The following is a 19,007-nucleotide window of genomic DNA, read 5'->3' on the forward strand; positions in this document are numbered from 1 at the left end:
TTGTATGTTGAACCTCCCTTGCATCCCTGGGATGAAGCCTACTTGTTCATGGTGGATAATTGTTTTGATGTATTCTTAGAGTCTGCTTGCCAGTATTTTATTGAGTATTTTTGCATCAATGTTCATGAGGGAGATCGGTTTGTAGTTCTCTTTCTTTGTTGCATATTTGTTTGGCTTAGGAATCAGGGTAATTTTAGCCTCATAGAAGGAGTTTGGTAATGTTCCTTCTGTTTCTATTGTGTGGAACAATTTAAAGAGTATTGGTATTTATTCTTCTTTGAAGATCTGGTAGGATTCTGTGCTGAAACCATCTAGTCCTGGACTTTTTTTGTTGAGAGACTTTTAATGACTGATTCTATTTCCTTAGGGGTTGTTGGACTATTTAAATAGTTTATCTGGTCTTGATTTTCCTAAATATAACACCAGTAGCACAGACACTGAGAGAAACAATTAATCAATGGGACCTCTTGAAACTGAGAAACTTTTGTAGAGAAAGGGCATGATCAACAAGACAAAGAAACAGCCTACAGAATAGGAAAAGATCTTCACCAACCCCACATCTGACAGAGGACTGATATCCAGAATATATAAAGAGCTCAAGAAATAAGACATCAAAATACCCAACAATTAAGAAATGGGCTACAGAACTAAAAAGAGAATTCTCAACAAAGAAAGCTCAAATGGCTGAAAGACATTTAAGGAATTGCTCAATATCCCTAATCATCAGGAAAATGCAAATCAAAACGACTTTGAGATATCACCTTATGCATGTCAGAATGGCTAAGATCAAAAACACTGAAGACAGCTTATGCTGGAGAGGATGTGGAGCAAGGGGAACTCTCCTCCATTGTTGGTGGGAATGCAAGCTTGTACAGCCACTTTGGAAATCAATACGGTACTTTCTTAGAAAATTGGGAATCAATCTTCCCCCAAGACCCAGCTATACCACTTTTGGGCATATTCCCAAGGAATGCTCAATAATACCACAAGGGCACATGCTCAGCTGTGTTCATAGCAGCATTGTTTGTAATAGCCAGAACCTGGAAACAACCTAGATGCCCTTCAACTGAAAAATGGATAAATAAAATGTGGTACATATACATAATGGAGTATTACTCAGCAGAGAAAGACAATGACATCATGAGGTTTGCAGGCAAATGGATGGATCTAGAAAAAAATCATCCTGAGTGAGGTTACCCAGACTCAGAAAGACAAACATGGTATATACTCACTCATAGGAGGACACTAGATGTGAAACAAAGGATGAGTAGACTGCTACTCACAACTCCAGGGAGGCTAGCTAGTAAAGAAGACCCTAAGAAATACAAAGGGATCGCCCAACAACAGAGAAATGGATGAGATCTACATGAGCAAACTGGACGTGAAGGGGGTTAATGAAGGGCAAGGGTCGAGGGAAAGAGAGCTTAGGGGAGTGGGAGATCCCAGCTGCATCAAGAACAGAGAGGGAGAACAAGGAAAAAAGAGACCATGATAAATGAAGATTCCATGGGAAATAGGAAGAAACAAAGTGCTAGAGTGGTCCCCGGAAATCCACAAAGATACCTCCACAATAGACTACTGGCAATGGTTGAGAGAAGCCCGAACTGACCTATTATGGTGATCAGATGGCCAAACATCCTAACTGTTTTGGTAGAACTCTCATCCAATGACTGATGGAAGCGGATGCAGAGGTTCACGGCCAGGCCCCAGGTGGAGCTCCAGGAGTCCAATTGGCAAAAAAGAGGAGGGATTGTATGAGCGAGAATTGTTGAGACCATGATTGGAAAAATCACACGGACAAATAGCCAAACTAGTGGAAACACATGAACTATGAACCAATAGCTGAGGAGCCCCCAACTGGATCAGGCCCTCTGGATGAGTGAGACAGTTGATTAGCTTGAACTGTTTGTGAGGCCCCCAGGCAGTGGGACCAGGTCCTGTCCTTAGTATATGAGCTGGCTGTTTGGAGCCTGGGGCCTATGCAGGGACACTTTGCTCAGCCTGGGTGAAGGGAGGACGGGAATGGACCTGCCTGGACTGAATCTACCAGGCTGAGCTGAATCCCCAGGGCAGTCCTTGACCTGGAGGAGATGGGAATGAGGAGTGGGCTGGGGGGGAGGGCAGGGGGGAGGAGGAGGGAGGACAGGGGATCCGTGGCTGATATGTAAAATTAAATTAAATTATAAAATAAAAAATAAAAAAACAACAAAACAAACAAGCAAACAAAAAAAACTTCAAGGTTAGAAACTGTGTACTTTCTGCCTTCATCCATTTGGGAGCAAGCACACATCCAGAATACTTCTGCCTCCAAACCTCCTGACTACATGTGATCAAGCATGTCCTGTGTAGTTGGGCCAACAAACTTTATTTATAAAATGAAATGTTTGGTTTGTTATCTTACATGAATAATAGCCCAAGCACTCTAGGAAAATATCTGTCCTTAGGCTAGTGGGGCTTACAGATTAGAGGCATTTTTGGTTTATAGATCTCTTAAACACAGTAATAATTTAAACTTAAAGCATAACTTTCGTCATCACATCCCCAGGTGGGAGAACTGCTGAGCAATGACTAAGACATGTGGCCTTGTTGGAGGAGGTATGTTATTGGTGGTGAGTGTGGATAGTTCAAAAGCCCAGGCCATTCTCAGATACTACTCTGCCTTCTGCTAGTAGATCAAGATGTAAGATCTCAGCTACTACTCCAACACCATGTCTGCCTGCTTGCTGCCATTCTTTCTTCTGTGGTAGTCATGGACTAACCCTCTGAACTGCAAATCCTCAGTAAATGATTACCTTTATAAGTTCCCTTGGTCATGTTGGTTTTTTATTTTCTCACAGCAATTGAAAATTAACAAAATCACTAAGGATAAGAAAGCACTTGTATTTCAAATATCAATTTCATGGAATGCTGTCCTATCATAACAAATTAATTTTTTATTAAAATATTTGATAAATATATGGGCCATAATGTATGTATGTCTCTAAGAAAAAAACAATTTTGAACAACTAAGAGAGTGATTTTGTTTGTTTGTTTTCTTTTTCAAGACTGGGTTTCTTTGTAGTTCCAGCTGTTATGGAACTCTCTCTGCAGACCAGGATGGCCTCAAACACAGAGATCTACCTGTTTCTATCTCCTGAGTCCTGGTATTAAAGGTATTTGCCACCCATGCCCAGCTAAGTTATTATTTATAATCCATGTAGACAAAAGAACATCTTAAATATTATAATATATGCCTTCAAGACCTTACCTATAGCTGATATTTATTTGGTGTTTGCTTTTAAAGGAAGCTTGTGAGAAGAAATTAAATCATGTTTGAAATTTTTCATTCATTCACCAAATAAAAGGGTACTAGCAATCTACTTTTACATCAGAAACTATGTACTACCCAATACAGCTAGTAACATTGGTAATCATGCACATGGAACTAATATTCACATGTGTCACATGTAGCAAATGTTACATCCCACTATCTTTTTGACTTATGTCATCTTTCAGTTTTTTCTTTACCTGCTTCCCAGTTTTCCTCTATTCATCCACCATTGGTATATTCTTAAACATTTATTGATAAATTTAGAAAATTTACATTTACTGAGTATACAGATAAAAGATTATAGACCCTGTGTAGATAATATCATCACCTTTTTTGTTGTTGAGACGTGGAGAAGAGGTCTCACTGTTGCCAAGCTGACCTCAAACTTTCAACCTTCCTGTATTAAATCTTGAGTAGCTAGGACTAGAGTTGTGCAACACTATTCCTAGATTAGATGCAAATAACAGTATATGGGCATAATAGAAAATATAAGTCAAAATGTATATAATCCTTCTATAAAAACTAAATCAAAATTTAGAAAAACTTGTACTTCTTCTATTAAGGCTGACAATCACTTCACAATCTGATATTTTGTGTATTTAATGAAATTCAAATAGCATATGTCCTATCTTCAAATATTGTAAACATATCAGATTGAATATATTAAATGAAAATTTATAAATAGTACAACAAATGTACTGATACCTGTGGGCTCTTTCAGAGAATAAAGTCTACAAAAATTAAGACTTTGTTTTAGATTGACATGGAAGTGACAGGCTATAAAGTATCTGAAAGTATGACTTATTTTTTCAGAGAGGCTTTTTGGATGTAACCTAGTCTATTCTTGAATCAAAAATAGAACTGTATAAGCCTCCCTGTATCTTAACTTACAGGTATGCACCAACATACTCAGCATAAACTCTTACTTCTTATATTGAAAACATTTTAGTAGAGCGGTAGAAAATATGAAAGAAAAATGACACATACTATGACAAGATGCAATCATAAAGTTGTTGGCTGACATACACAAAATCCAAGAGTACCCAAATTGTTTTGATTTTATGTGTTTTTTAGTATTGTTATTTTTATACATATTCTGACTCTACCCCAGCCTAAACTGGAACTCAATATACATATCAGACTTTCTTTGAATTCTCAATGCTCATTCAACCTCAGCATCCTGAACACTTGGATTAAAGGTGAAAGCCACCATGCCATGGGTGTTATATAGTTTAAGATGGGTGTTTTATAATTTTTTTCTTTTTTTTTTTTTACATGCATTGGTGTTTTTGCCATGGGTGTCGGGTCTCCTGAAACTGGAGTCGCAGACAGGTGTGAGTTGCTATGTGGGTGCTGGGATTTGAACCTAGGTCCATCTAGAAGAGCATTCAGTGCCTTTAACTGCTGAGCCATCTCTTAAGATGGTCCTGAACTCTTATAACCCTCCTATAACAATTTCCTGAGTACTGGGAATAGGGGTATTGGCTATGATCCCAGATCCCAAATTATTAAAAAATAAAAGTTTACCTTTGGTTTGGGTGTAGTACTTCAATTGGTAGAGTAGTTATCCAGCCTTCAGGATTCTATGAGTTTGAGCCCCAGAACCACATAAACCTGGTGCTGTGATACGTGATTGTAATCCCAGAATCCTCCTAAAGTAGGGGTAGGGGGATCAAAAGTTAAATGGTTATCCTTTGCTACACAGTTCATTAAAGGTCAGCCTGAGACATATAAGAATATTCTCTAATAAGTAATTAAGATAAGGTGAAAAATAATCTTGATTAGAAAAAAATAGTTTGTCAGCTCACTAGTAATTATGCAATTTGAATTGTTTTTTTAACTGTAAAAATATTTTGTTTTAAGAACACTACTGTGGTTTCACCCTTCAGCTTTTGTCTTTTCCTTTAACTTTACACCTGATTTGCAGTATCAGTTTGTTCTTATATGGGTCATCTTTCTGTAGCATTCCGTTTTTAATCAAGCCGTAATAATGATTATATCTATCAAGGGACATGAAACCTAATCATGTAACAGATTTGTCTATACACTTATCCCTATATTTATTTAAAACTTTAAAAAAATGTGTGTATATGTATATATCTTTCTGCATGTTTGTGTACATAAAAGTACAGTGCCTGTGGAGGCTACAAAAGGGTGTTGGATCATATGGAGCTGGAGTTATAAGCAACTGTGAACCATCAAAGATAGGTGCTTAGAACTGGACTCAAGTCCTCTGAAAGAGCACCAAGTGCTCTTATCAGCTAAGATATCATTCCAGATCCTTTTCAATTCTCTGTTTTGTAATTTATTTCAATTTAATGTGTATGAGTGCTTTTCTTGCAAGCATGCACATGCTTAGTGCCTAAAGAGGACATAAGCAGGCATAAAATATCCTGGAACTGGGGTTACAGCTGTCTATGAGCTACCATATGGGTCCTAAGAACTGAACCTAGGTTCTGTGCAAGAACAATATGTGCTTTTAATCAATAATCAATATCCCTAGCCAGACTTTATCAATTATTCTTAAAACATCAACTGTAACCTATCATTTTTATTTGTTGGTTTGTATCAACAGAGTCACACTAAGCAGCCATTCTATATTTGAACTCACCTTCCTGATTTAACCTCCTAAGTGCTGGAATTACAAATATAAAATACTGCCTTCTGCTGATCTTCACTTTATAGTGAAGCATTCCATTTGAATTATATGCAGCATCCCATCTAGTCAGTTTGAAGTCACAGAAACCAACATTTTGTGTCTTAGTATGATAAAATTGAATAATCATTCAAAAGAATATCCAATGACTCTTATATGGCACCTTTGTTTCACATGATATTTTACTATTACACAACAATACCCTTTGGTGACCTCATTTATCAATATTTCTTTGTGAGCCACAGATAACAGATGGGTACGTATATATAGGTTACTGCAGACACAAGCACAAGAAACATACATTTATACTACTGGTTGTATGAAGCTAAGGACTATATTCAGGGCCTCCCGCATACTAGATAAGCTCTCTATTATACACCTATGGAACAAGCAAACAAACAAACAAAAACATATTTTACAGCTAGAGGGAGAGCTCATAGGTAAAAGACTTGCTAACCTTCTAGAAGACCCAAGTTTGGTTCCTTGCACCCATGTTGGGAAGCTCACAACCGAAGCTCCAGTAGGATCCAATATAATCTTCTCTACTCCTCAGGCACCTGCATACTTGTGGCATTCACACACAAACAGACATCCAAGTAAATAAAAATAATAAAAAATATCTGAAAAATATTTTTGATTGCTTTAGACCTAAACTCTGGGAATAAACAGAACTGTATAAATAAGCCTCTAAAATAATTTTAAGAGAGCCCCTCTGCCTCTCTTAAAAACAATCAAGGAGCTCATGAGGCAAATGAGAAAATGACCTCCAGGCCCAAAGTAGGGCAGGAAAGTAGAGTATAAGTGAGACTCTCATAAGGGCTAATGAGACATTGCTTGCTACAACTAGAGGCCATAAATATATCCACACATATGCTGATTATTGTATCTGTCACATTTGACAGCTTAGGATTTGGAGTTGTATTATGGTTGCTCTATTCTTGCTCTACCATGAAACATGAGCAGTCATTATGCAAATAACCATCTTTTAAAATCAAATATTTCTGTCATAAAAATAGGAAAATGTGACATAATCTACAAATTGCTTCAATTCACTTAAGGAAGTGAGACCTGTACTTTATACACTCTTGGGTTTTAGGTAAATGGCATTTTCACTAGTTCTAAGTAGCAAGAATAAAAATTTAATGAGTAGAAACTTAATCTTGAATTAGAGATACATTCAGTGATATGCATCAGTAATTGTTTAGCTAGTTATACAATATAAATTACTTTTGACAAAAATGTAATTGTATACACGTATGAGTATACCATGCTTGATACATGTATATAAGATGGCAAGGTAAATAATAACTATTAATAATGACTTCAATGTCTATCACTTCAGCCATTTTAATAGTGAGATAATTAAAATTAACTTATATTTAAATACATAATTTTAACAATATAGTTTTTCCTTAGTTTTCATTGGAATTCTGTAAAACCTGGAGTGACAGTACTCCCTGATAGTAATTTTAGGGCAATTATATGACCTCACCTGTACTCTCTGACAATCAATAAGCCATGGAATTTTATACGGAGATAAAAGCAAAAACAAATGTTACTTTCTATGTGACATTTAGCACAAGTAACTAACACAAACACAGGACCTTTAAAAATCATGGTTAACCACTTATTGTGGGAAATACACACAAATTTAGGTCACTGAGATTAAGAAATTAGCTTCTTTTCAATTGCCAGACCCATACACACTTTCAAGCAAATCTCAATCACTTAATCCAGTTTTCTATCCACCATATCTTCATTTTCCATTGTCAATCAGCCTAAAGTCATACAATACTTTATAATACACCTCACACATTTGTACTCCTGTATGTGTGTATATGTGTATAACCTTGTTTACATACTTATGTTAAAATATGCATACAAAATATACTTCTTCACTCATACATCCACTTCTTTAATTCCATTTAAAATGCACTCTCAAATGCAAATATCCACATATATATCTTGATGTTGTTTATCAACTATTTCTAATTCCACTGATTTTTCCTTACTTGTCACTAACCTATGCATCCATTTAATACATTTTTCTATAAATTTGGAAATTCATAGAAATTTCCTAATAACGTAAATACACTATCGACAGGAAAACATAAGCAAAACACTTCAAGACAGAGGCATACACAAAGACTTTCTAAATCCAACAACAAAGGAACTAATCTCAAAATGTCAAATGAGTTTACATGAAAATAATCTTTGGCACAGCACAGAAAAGCAGGTATTGAAGAGAAAGTTTATTAAGGAGCGGATTAATATCTAGAATTCCATGAGCATCTAAAGTTAAAATACAAAGTAAACAAAAAATCATTCAATCAAATCAACATAAAGAGCATCTCCAAGGGACCCTGAAACATCCATGGAAGCTCTGAGGGGAGATGTGGCAGGGGCAATAGCACAGAAGTCTGCAGAACCCACAGTATCTGCAGAACAACTAAAAAATAGGTAAGTCTTATGGGAAGAAACTTTAAAAAAAAAAGTGGACTCACAAAATTGGATGGAAAGATGGTTGAGTCACCTGTGTGGCAGAGAATAGTAAAATGACAGACAGGCATTTACTGGTGTGGCAGCCATATGAGAGCTTGGTTGCAGCAGACAAAAAACTTGACATTACTGAATAGAGCCAGTCTTCGGTCTGTGGTGAGCTGCAGCAGAGAGCCTGTGCGGCTCACCCTACTGTGAGAAGGGGATGCCTACAGGCTGCAAGTACAAAGGTCAATCTGGTGAGCCTTGAGGCTGCTGGCACCAAGGGCAGGGAGGTATGTAGTGCTTAGAGCTCTCGATGATCCTGCCCCTGGATGCCCTGCCTAGTAACAAGATCACCTGTAGTTGAAATGCTAGACAGTATTATTAATAAAAACCTGGAGCCAGATATTGGAGTGAAAAACAGAGAGATCAGAGAAATAGGACAAGTCACAGACAACCTCACCTCACGACACCTCAGTCTCCAAAGAGATTTACTTTCTTTATACCCACACCTATATGCCTTTCTATTCTGCCCTCTCATTTCCTCTCTCTGCCCAGCTATATCACTTCCTCTTCCTGCCAAGCTCTGTCACTTCCTGTCTGTCTATACAAACCTCCAGACCTTTATAGTTAGTGCCAGGATAAAAGGCATGTACCACCATGCCTGGCTCTGTTCCCAGTGTAGTCTTGAAATCACAGAGATTCAGATGGATCTGCCTCCCGTGTGATAGGATTAAAGGCATGTGCTGTTATTGCCTGACTTCTATGTTTTCTTTAGTAGCTGGCTTTCTCCTCCAATCATCAGATTAACTTGATTAGGGTTCACAATATATTGCAGACACAATACATCACCACATTTCCTCTTTTTTGTCTAAAGTAAAAAATAAAAAAGCTATAACTAATATAAGAAAACTATATACGATAAGTACAATAACTATATAAAATAAGTACATTGACTATATATAATATTTACAAGCAATAAATATATCAACAATGTCTAGTCCATCTGCATTTGATAATTCAGAGAAAATACTTCGTTATCTATCCTATTTTAATGAGTTCAAAATATACCTAATTCACTTTCTGTCGGAACTTATTTACCAACCAAAAACTATCTTTTGATGTCTGTCAAATTTATACACTTAACACCTCTCAGTGAGTTTCTTTTCTGAATTTCTTAACAAGAAAAACTATAACTATAATTATCTAATTTTCAACTCCCTCAGAGACCTGAAAATGAAAAAATATTACCTAGTAAAACAGGAAGTGCAAAAAAGTGACTTCCAAAAAATGTGAGTTATGACTGGAACAGCCAGCTGTCTCTGTCATTCTAGATTTTTGGAAGTTGCTTACAATGCGCTTCCTGTTTACTTAGGTAATATTATATCCTTCTGAGTTCTTTGATATAGTTGAAGATCAGATAATTATAATTTTCATTTGTTATGATAAAAGATAAATTAGATATGAAATTTAAACTCACAAATATAGGGTAAATGATAGAATATTTTCTTTAATTTTATCAAATAAAATAGACTAGATATTATAACTATAATTCTTGTTTGATAACTGTTCTATTATATGTAATTTTACTATGTTAAAGTTAAAACCTTCCTTTTTGATTAGACGGGAAAGGGGAAGTGCTGTAGGATGTATTTCTGTATGCTGTGAATATGTGTTGCTCTGGTTGGTTAATAAACAAAGCTGTTTTGCCTATGGCAAGTCAGGTTATAGCTAGGCAAGCAGTTGAAGAGAGAAACAGGAAGAAGAAAGGAGAGGGGAAAGAGATGCCATCACTGCCAGGAGACGCAAGATGTGAAAATACCAGGGAGCCACAGCCACATGGCAACTTATAGATTAATAGACAAGGATCAAGTCATAAGAGCTAGCTAGCAAGAAGCTTGAGACATAGGCCATCCAGTTTATAAATAATATAAGCCTCTGTGTGTTTACTTGGGACTAAGCTGCCTCAGGACACGAATGGGAGAGATTTGTTCCAACTGCAAGCCTAGCAGGACACAGGAAAACATCTGACTACAATCACCCTGACCGTGGACAATAGCAGGATATCCAAGAAACCTCTAGGTGATTGTCCAGTATTCACTGTGCTTCAGAAACCGGAAACCCTGAACCAGACTAACGACTCATTGTAATGAGTATTTGCATGAAAAGCTATTTGGACAAAAATATATACTGTGTGATATGCTTTGATGAACATATATGTGATGGACACGTAGGAATAATGGAGGAATGGAGTGGATCATGGATGGTGGAAAGAGGCAGACCTTAGAGATTTGATGGTAGTCAAAGTTGTGGGTGAAAGCTTCTCTGGTCAGGGGAGCATGCCATAAAGGGTGATATGCAGCACCCTGCAGCTCTACCAAGGATGTGCTGGTACTTGTGTTGTTGCTTGAGGCCAAGTTGATCGTCATGATCTGTGCTGCCACCAAAGCCCAGGTTAATATCAGTGATCCATGTGGCCCCATGTTGGTGTCCCTGGCCCATACTGCTGCCAGGGCCATGATGATGTCTATGGTCTGTGTTGTTACCTGAAGCTATGTTGACATCTATTGTCCTACTACTACTGGAGGTGATGATGTCCATGGTCCCTTTTGCCAGCACAGGCCATTTTGGTGTCTGTGGTCTATGATGCTGCCTGAGACCATGTTGGTGTTCATATTTTTTTTTCTTATTTGGTTTTATCACTGGAGGATAAATGGAAGTTCTTGTTCTTGGCATGGGCTAATGCCTGTGCCCATGTTGATATCTGTAGTCCATACAGCTGCCCAAGACCATGTTGATGTCCAGGGACCAAACTGCCACCAGAAGCCAATGCTGATGTCTGTGGAACATGTTACCATCAAAGGCCTTGTGGATGTCTGTAGTCTATGCTGCCCCCTGAAGCCATGTTAATGTCGATGGTCTGTAATTTTGCCTAGAGCCAACGATGGTATAGGTGGTCCATGCCACCATAGACCATGTTGAAGTCTGTAATCCATGCTACTACCTGAGGGCATGTGTAAATCTGTAGTCTATGCTACTGCCTGAAGCCATATTGATGCCTGTGGGCCATGCTGCCACCAGGGGCCATATGGTGTCTGTGGCTTCTGCCTTGGGTAGGGGTGAGGAAAGACCCAGTTTGCTTTAAGGGGTTGACCACTGGGAGTTTAACCATGCTCCAGTGAGTATGTGGTCAACACATATTAAACTTGGTATATTTTTTTCCCTTTTTTTTCTTCTTTAGGAGGAGGTCACAAGTGTGGCAGGGTTTACCTTGGAGGGTTGGAAAGTGAGTGTGATTGAAGTGTGTTATGTGAAATTCCCAAATAATCAGTAAAAATATCATGTTAAAAAATCACCTAATAAAAAATGGCCTATACTACTTTAGAAAATACAATATTTGAAACCAGCCTAGATGTGGAACAGATAAATGAAAGGAAAATGTGGCAATATGTACAAGGGAATTGTATTTTGCTATAATGTAAAATGAAATGACATTCTTAGAAATATGGATGGAGCTGAAAGTCATAATGTTCATCAAAATAAGAAAGACTTAAGAAGATATATATTACAAATACAGAATATAGTTTTATATTTTCATATATATATATATATATATATATATATATATATGAGGAAAAGGTGTAAAGGGATGGGAGAATACCAATCAGTGAAACAGATACATGTAAATAGAACCAACATCTTTTAGAAGTAAGGATACCAGCAAGAGAAGAATGAGGAATCCTCACAATATAACCCATTACATATTACACTAACCTCCCAGAACACTCTCTTGGGTGCAAATCTTAAATCCTGAGACAGTATTTGATTGATGGAGAGTGAGGATAAGAAAATGAACTTCAGACAGAGAGACATATGTGAAGGAAAAATATATGAAGAAAGTCTCACATTATATTTATGTAAGAAGTGTCAATACAGAAAAGACAACAATGGAGAGAAGAAATAAACTTCAAATGGGGAAATAGACTTTAAATAACACCTCTGAAACAGAGAGTTTCTAACTAAAATGCAGACAATCTCTTGTGATACAATAGATAAAAGAGCCGAGGGAAAATCACTTGCTAGAAAACTCAGATATATACATCACATTGTGTTCTTTATCTCAAAATAAAAAATATTTTTGGAAAACAAGAACCTGATTTTGATTGAACACATGTAATCACAACAGTCAGGATCCCATAAAAAAAAGGATTCTGTTTGAGGATGAATAGGTAGTATGTTAAAAAAAAAAACAAAAAACAGGCCACTTACTTACTTTTCAAAACTGACAGTAACCCAATACAAACTATTTTTGTACTTTTTTTTTTACTTAAAAAGCACAGTGAATAAAAGGTAAAAGATGAAAATTAATAATTAACATACCTATAGGACATTTTGGACGCACCATATCAATCTAGCAAATGACTTCAATAACAAAGACAGAAAGATACTGGTACCCATTTATTCAATGATAAGCATTCATTTTTCAAAACAAATTGTTAAAGATCCATAGAAAGTGGGACATCAGGGATGGAGAGATGGCTCAGAGGTTAAGAACACTGACTGCTCTTCCAGAGGTCCTGAGTTCACTTCCCAGCAACCACATGATGGCTCACAACCATCTGTAATGAGACCTGGTGCCCTCTTCTGGTCATACATGTTGTATACATAATAAATAAATAAATAAATCTTAAAAAAAGAAAGTGGGACATCAGTATTTGTTCTTATTTGTATGTATTAATTATATACAATAGGTTTCATGACTTTTCATAAATATATAGAGCATATACAATGGTTGCTGGGGAGGGAAAACTAACATGATGCATTGGATAACCAAAATTGACAAAATAACAAGTAGCAAAGGGAACATTTATACTTAGCACCTCCCCCACTCAAGTTTAAGGGACAAACACTGTAGAAGAAATGTAAGATGCAGAAGTGGTGTGAAATACTATGCAGGACATGGCCATTGACCTCATGAAAATAAGGAGTTATGGAACTTCCCCACGACCTATAACACAAGATCAAGAGAGCCAACCTCACAACATTAATAGGAGAGAGGCTCAAGAAATTCAAAATTGGGGCTGTAGAGATAGCTCAGAGGTTAAAAGCATTGACTGTTTTTCAAGAGGTCCTGAGTTCAATTCCCAGCAACCAAATGGTGGCTCAGAACCATCTATGATGAGATCTAAAGCCCTTTTCTGGAATGCAGGCAAACATGCAGAAAGAACAGTATACATAATAAATAAAATAAATCTTAAAAAGAAAAGAAAGAAATTCAAAATCTAACTAAGGAGCTACTAGTAATTGATGGTTGCTTGGGAAGAGAAGTCATTTTAATTTGGACATTTGCTCCTGAAAAGTTGTTTAGACTCAGGTACATGGCCCCATACCCAGGCACATGCAGATGGTACTAATTGAACTTAGTAAGATTTTTTAAAAAATGGTAAAATGGTATTAATAAATGGAAGCAATGGTTCTTTGAGGGAATAAACAAGATTTACAGACCCTTTGCCTAACCAAGCAAAAGAAAGAGTAACATAAATAACGGAATCAGTAATGTACACAGACACATTACAACAGACACCAAAGATATATAGAATATTTTAAAAGAATATAGAATATTTTAAAAACCTGTACATGACTAAGTTGAAAAATTAGAAAAAAGTGTATGAATTTATTGATTCATCCAAACTACCAATGTTAAAACAAGAAGAGACCAATAACCTAAATAGTCCTGCAACAAAGGAAATTATAAAACAATAAAAAGTCTTCTACCTGAAAAGAGACATTAAATCTATAAATTGATTTGGGTAGTATGGACATTTTTACAATATTGACTTTATCAATCTGTGAACACGTGATAACTTTACACTTTCAAGTATCTGTTTCAATCTCTTCAGAATTTTAAGTATTAATTATAAAGGTCTTCCTTCACCATCTTTGTAGATTTATTCCAAGATATTTTCTTATTTTCTTGACTTTGATATTGTAAATGGCGGGGCTGGAGAGATAGCTCAGTGGTTAAGAGCACTGCCTGTTCTTCCAGAGGTCCTGAGTTCAACTCCCAGCACCCACATGGTGGCTCACAACCATCCCTAGTAGGATCTGCTGCCCTCTTCTGGTAGAAAGTTGTACATGCAGATAAAGCACTCACACACATAAATAAATAATAAAAATCTTTAAAAAAAACAACACAAAAATACATTTAGCCGGGCGGTGGTGCCGCATGCCTTTAATCCCAGCACTCGGGAGGCAGAGGCAGGCGGATCTCTGTGAGTTCGAGGCCAGCCTTGGCTTCCAAGTGAGTCCCAGGAAAGGCGCAAAGCTACACAGAGAAACCCTGTCTCGGAAAAAAAAAAAAAAAGATATTGTAAATGGGGGTGTGTCCGTGGTCTTTATCAATGTGTTTGTGGTTGGTTTGCATAGAAAGGCTACTAATTTTTGTAAGTTGTGCTTGTAATCTGTCACTATGAAAAAGTTGTTGGTTATTTCTAGAAGTTTCCTGGTGAAATTTGGGGGAATCTGTAATATGTCACATGAAAATAGAGATAATTTGAATGAGTTCTTTTTCTACTGGCATTTGTTTAGTTTCCTTCACTTGTCTTACTACTCCAGCTGGTGTTTCCATTCCTATATTAAAAATAAGTGAGTACAGTGAGCATCTCTCATTTCTGATTTTAATGACATTGCTTTAAGTTTTTCTCTATTTAGTAAAATGCTAGCTATGGGTTTGTTATATAACCTTTACTATGTAGACATATGTTCACTCAAGTCCTACTCTTTCTAGTACTTTCATCATGAAAGCATGTTAGAGTTTGTCAAGGGCTTTTTTGCCACTATTGATATGATCATGTGATTTTTATCTTTAAGTCTATGTATACGATTTATTATATTTATGAGTTTATTTATATATGAACCAAGTCTACATTTCCAGGATAAAGACAGCCTGATGATGGTGGATGATCTTCTTGATATGCACTTGTATAGAGTTTGCGAGAAAGTTATTCATGAGTTTGCAACTGTGTTCTTCAGGGATATCAGGCTGTGGATTTATTTGTGTGCATACATTGTTTGGGGATTAGAGCAATAGAATAGGTGATTCTTCTGTTTATAGATTTTTTTAAAAGTTTAAAGATTGGTTGTTGGTCTTCTTTGAAAGTCTGGAAGAATCCAGTGATAAATCCAAATGGGCTGGAATTTCTGAATTTGCAATCTCAATCAAAATACTCCCAACACTTTTCAGAGAAATAGAGACCAAGCATTCTAAATTTCATTTGGAAACAGCAAAAATACCAGCTAGGCAAAGAAACCCTGAACAAAAGAGCACAGGAGACATTTCTATTCCAGACTTTCAGATGTTATAGAGTGTCCATATAATGAATATAAAGTAATAAAAATAATATGGCACTGGCATAAAAGCAAGCATGTACACCAATGGAATAAAATAAAATACTCAAACATATGTAATCATAACTACAGTCAGGTGCTGTGGGATGGTCTGTATGTCAAATTGCTCTGATTGGTCAATAAATAAAACACTGATTGGCCAGTGGATAGGCAGAAAGTATAGGCAGGACTAACAGAGAGGAGAAAGGAGGGAACAGGAAGACAGAGGGAGACACTGCCAGCTACTGCCATGACAAGAAGCATGTGAAGACACCAGTAAGCCATGAGCCACATGGCAAGGTATAGATTTATGGAAATGAATTAATTTAAGACATAAGAACAGTTAGCAAGAAGCCTGCAATGGCCATATAGTTCGTAAGCAATATAAGTCTCTGTGTTTACTTGGTTGGGTCTGAGCGACTGTGGGACTGGCAGGTGAAAGAGATTTGTCCTGACTGTGGGCAAGACAGGAAAACTCTAGCTACAAATGGCGCCTAACGTGTTGGCAAGAGTTTCCACCTAAAACTTGAGTAAAAAGATTCTAAAATGGAGCTAAAAACAGTTCCTAGTTGTCTCTTTCAAGCTAGTGGCAGCCTGCATGTTTGAGCTACCATAGCAGGTTCCTGGCATGTGCACTCAACCTACAGTATGGCAGAATGAGCCCTCTGCAAGTGGCATATTAAGCTGCATCATGGATTTACCCTTTGCTAGTACAAAACAAAAAAGAGGTTTCTGGGCTACACGCTGCTTTGATAGAAGCATAGACCCACTATTTCTGAGAGTTGATGATTCCCAGAGCTGGCGGAAAATGTTCCACTGCCATGTTGGGAAACTGAAGTGGGCAGAGCCAGCAGCCACAGCTCCATTTCAGGGTTAGAAGGCTGCAGTTTAAAGCAATAGGCTCAAGGTAATACAAAAAATAAGCCACGTAAAGATGGCTACCACACAGAGAATCTGGATTATGTTCTCTTTGATATACGTAACTGAAGAAAAACATTTGATTGCAAAAGCTGTTGAGTTATGCCAAAATGTATATTTTAAAGGTACCTTGACTTCAAAATTTGGATGTAAGGATATGTTGCTTTGGAAAGGAGGCTCTGCTTTTGTTTCCACAGAAAGCCAGAGGCTATAGATTTGTTCGAGATTAAGAAACATCAGGTTTAACCAGCCAAGACCCCCTGAAAGGTCTCCGATGACACCATGGCCCAGATAATCCAATATCCAGATCGGATTCAAGGCAACTGGCTCAAAAGATACACCCTCACGGACTACTGCATAATCCTAAAATTTTCTTTGTGTCCCTATAAGATACAGCACTACCACCCCTCCAGCAGGAAGTAGAAAGAGAAGCTATGCCCAAATTCCCAAATATACCAAGTTGGCTTTGGAGATGTATAAAAGTTAAAACCTTCCTTTAAAAAAAAAAAGAAAAGAAAAGAAAAGGGGAAGTGTTGTGGGATGGTCTGTATGTCAAATTGTTCTGATTGGTCAATAAATAAAACACTGATTGGCCAGTGGATAGGCAGAAAGTATAGGCAGGACTAACGGAGAGGAGAAAGGAGGGAACAGGAAGACAGAGGGAGACACTGCCAGCTGCTGCCATGACAAGAAGCATGTGAAGACGCCGATAAGCCACAAGCCACGTGGCAAGGTATAGATTTATGGAAATTAATTAATTTAATATATAAGAACAGTTAGCAAGAAGCCTGCCACGGCCATACAGTTTGTAAGAAATATAAGTCTCTGTGTTTACTTGGTTGGGTCTGAGTGGCTGTGGAACTGGCAGGTGAGAGAGATTTGTCCTGACTGTGGGCAAGGCAGGAAAACTCTAGCTATAGTCAGCTGTATTTGACAAAGAAGCAAACAAATCATACATTGGAGGTAAAACATCATTTTCAACAAATGGTGCTGGGAAAACACAGTGCCTAGCTACAGAAAAGAGAAGTAAAACCATACCTATCACCTTGCACAGAAATTAGATCCAAGTGGATCAAAGACCCTAATTTGAATTCAGAAACACTAAAACTTCTAAAAGAAAAGATAGATGAACCTTACAGAATTTCCAAACAAGACTCTATTTGCCAAGAAATGAATACCAACAATCAACAAATGAGACCTCATAAAACTAAAAAGCTTAGTACACCTAGGGAAACAATAAATTGTGAAGAAACCAACAGATTGGGAAAGAATCTGTGCTATCTATGTATTTGACAGAGGGTTATTTACAGAATATACAGAGAATTTTTTAAAAAGTCAAGGAAAAAAGATTCAATTAAAAACAAGATAGGGATCTAAACAGACTTCTTTCACAACCTAAGAAATAATAATGGCAAAGAAATACCTCAAGAAGTTTCTTATCCATAGCAAATTGGGATGCATATTAAAACAGATTTTATTTTTTATCTTATTTTATCTGAGTGGCCAAGATCAACAAAACAACTGCCAAAAAATGCTAATGAGGCTGTGAAGAAAGAGGAACTCTCATTCACTGTGATCAGAAATGCAAACTGATGGAGTCAGTCTGGAAATCAGTATAGAGAATGTTCAAAAAAATTCTACCTTATGACTCAGTTATTCAACTCCTTGGCATATATGCCCAACAATATCAACATTTGCTCAGCAAATTTCATAGCATTCCTATCCACAATAGGCAAGAAATGTAAAAAGCCTAAATATCATCCATCTACAGTGAATGGGCAAAAAACACTTCACATATATACAATGGAATGTTATTCAACTGTAAAGAAAAATGAAATCATGAAATTTGCAAGCAAATGTATAAATCTGGAAAAGAGTATATTGAGGGAAACCAGACCCAGAAAGTTGTCAGCATATTATTTTTCGTGTGCAATACATGTTCTTTTTCATCTGTGGTTTCTAGCTCCAAATCCTCAAAGGTAAGTGTACAACATGGAATAACCACTGAAATTAAAAAAAGAAAAAACAGATCAAGGCAGGGGGTTTGAGAGGGGGAATAGCTGAATACTGGTGATAAGAAGTAGGACATGAAATGTGAGGAGGATATAGCATCAACTGGGGAGGGGGTAGGGACAAATAACACCAAAAGTGTTTGATAAAGCATCAAGAAATTATTTTATATTTATTTAAAATTATAATTGTGGATATACATATTAAACACAAATAGATAATATAGACATCTTTCTGTGTGTGTAT

The 19,007-nt window shown here is 36.9% G+C and overlaps 1 long non-coding RNA gene across 5 annotated transcripts in view; it reads right to left on the reverse strand.

Moving 5' to 3' along the window:
• The window catches only part of LOC114687536, a 62,508-nt gene that overhangs the window by 23,168 nt on the left and 20,333 nt on the right, over positions 1 to 19,007 (reverse strand). For 4 of the 5 annotated variants that reach the window (XR_005089811.1, XR_003733680.2, XR_003733679.2 and 1 more), the window contains 2 exons: positions 6,424 to 6,530; positions 4,838 to 4,962 (listed from right to left, as the gene is read on the reverse strand). This is a non-coding gene — a long non-coding RNA (uncharacterized LOC114687536). The remainder of the gene's footprint in view (positions 1 to 4,837; positions 4,963 to 6,423; positions 6,531 to 19,007) is intronic. The other variant, XR_003733682.2, reaches the window with a different exon arrangement.

Source organism: Peromyscus leucopus, chromosome 1, assembly GCF_004664715.2.
Source record: "Peromyscus leucopus breed LL Stock chromosome 1, UCI_PerLeu_2.1, whole genome shotgun sequence".
Lineage (NCBI taxonomy): Eukaryota > Metazoa > Chordata > Mammalia > Rodentia > Cricetidae > Peromyscus > Peromyscus leucopus.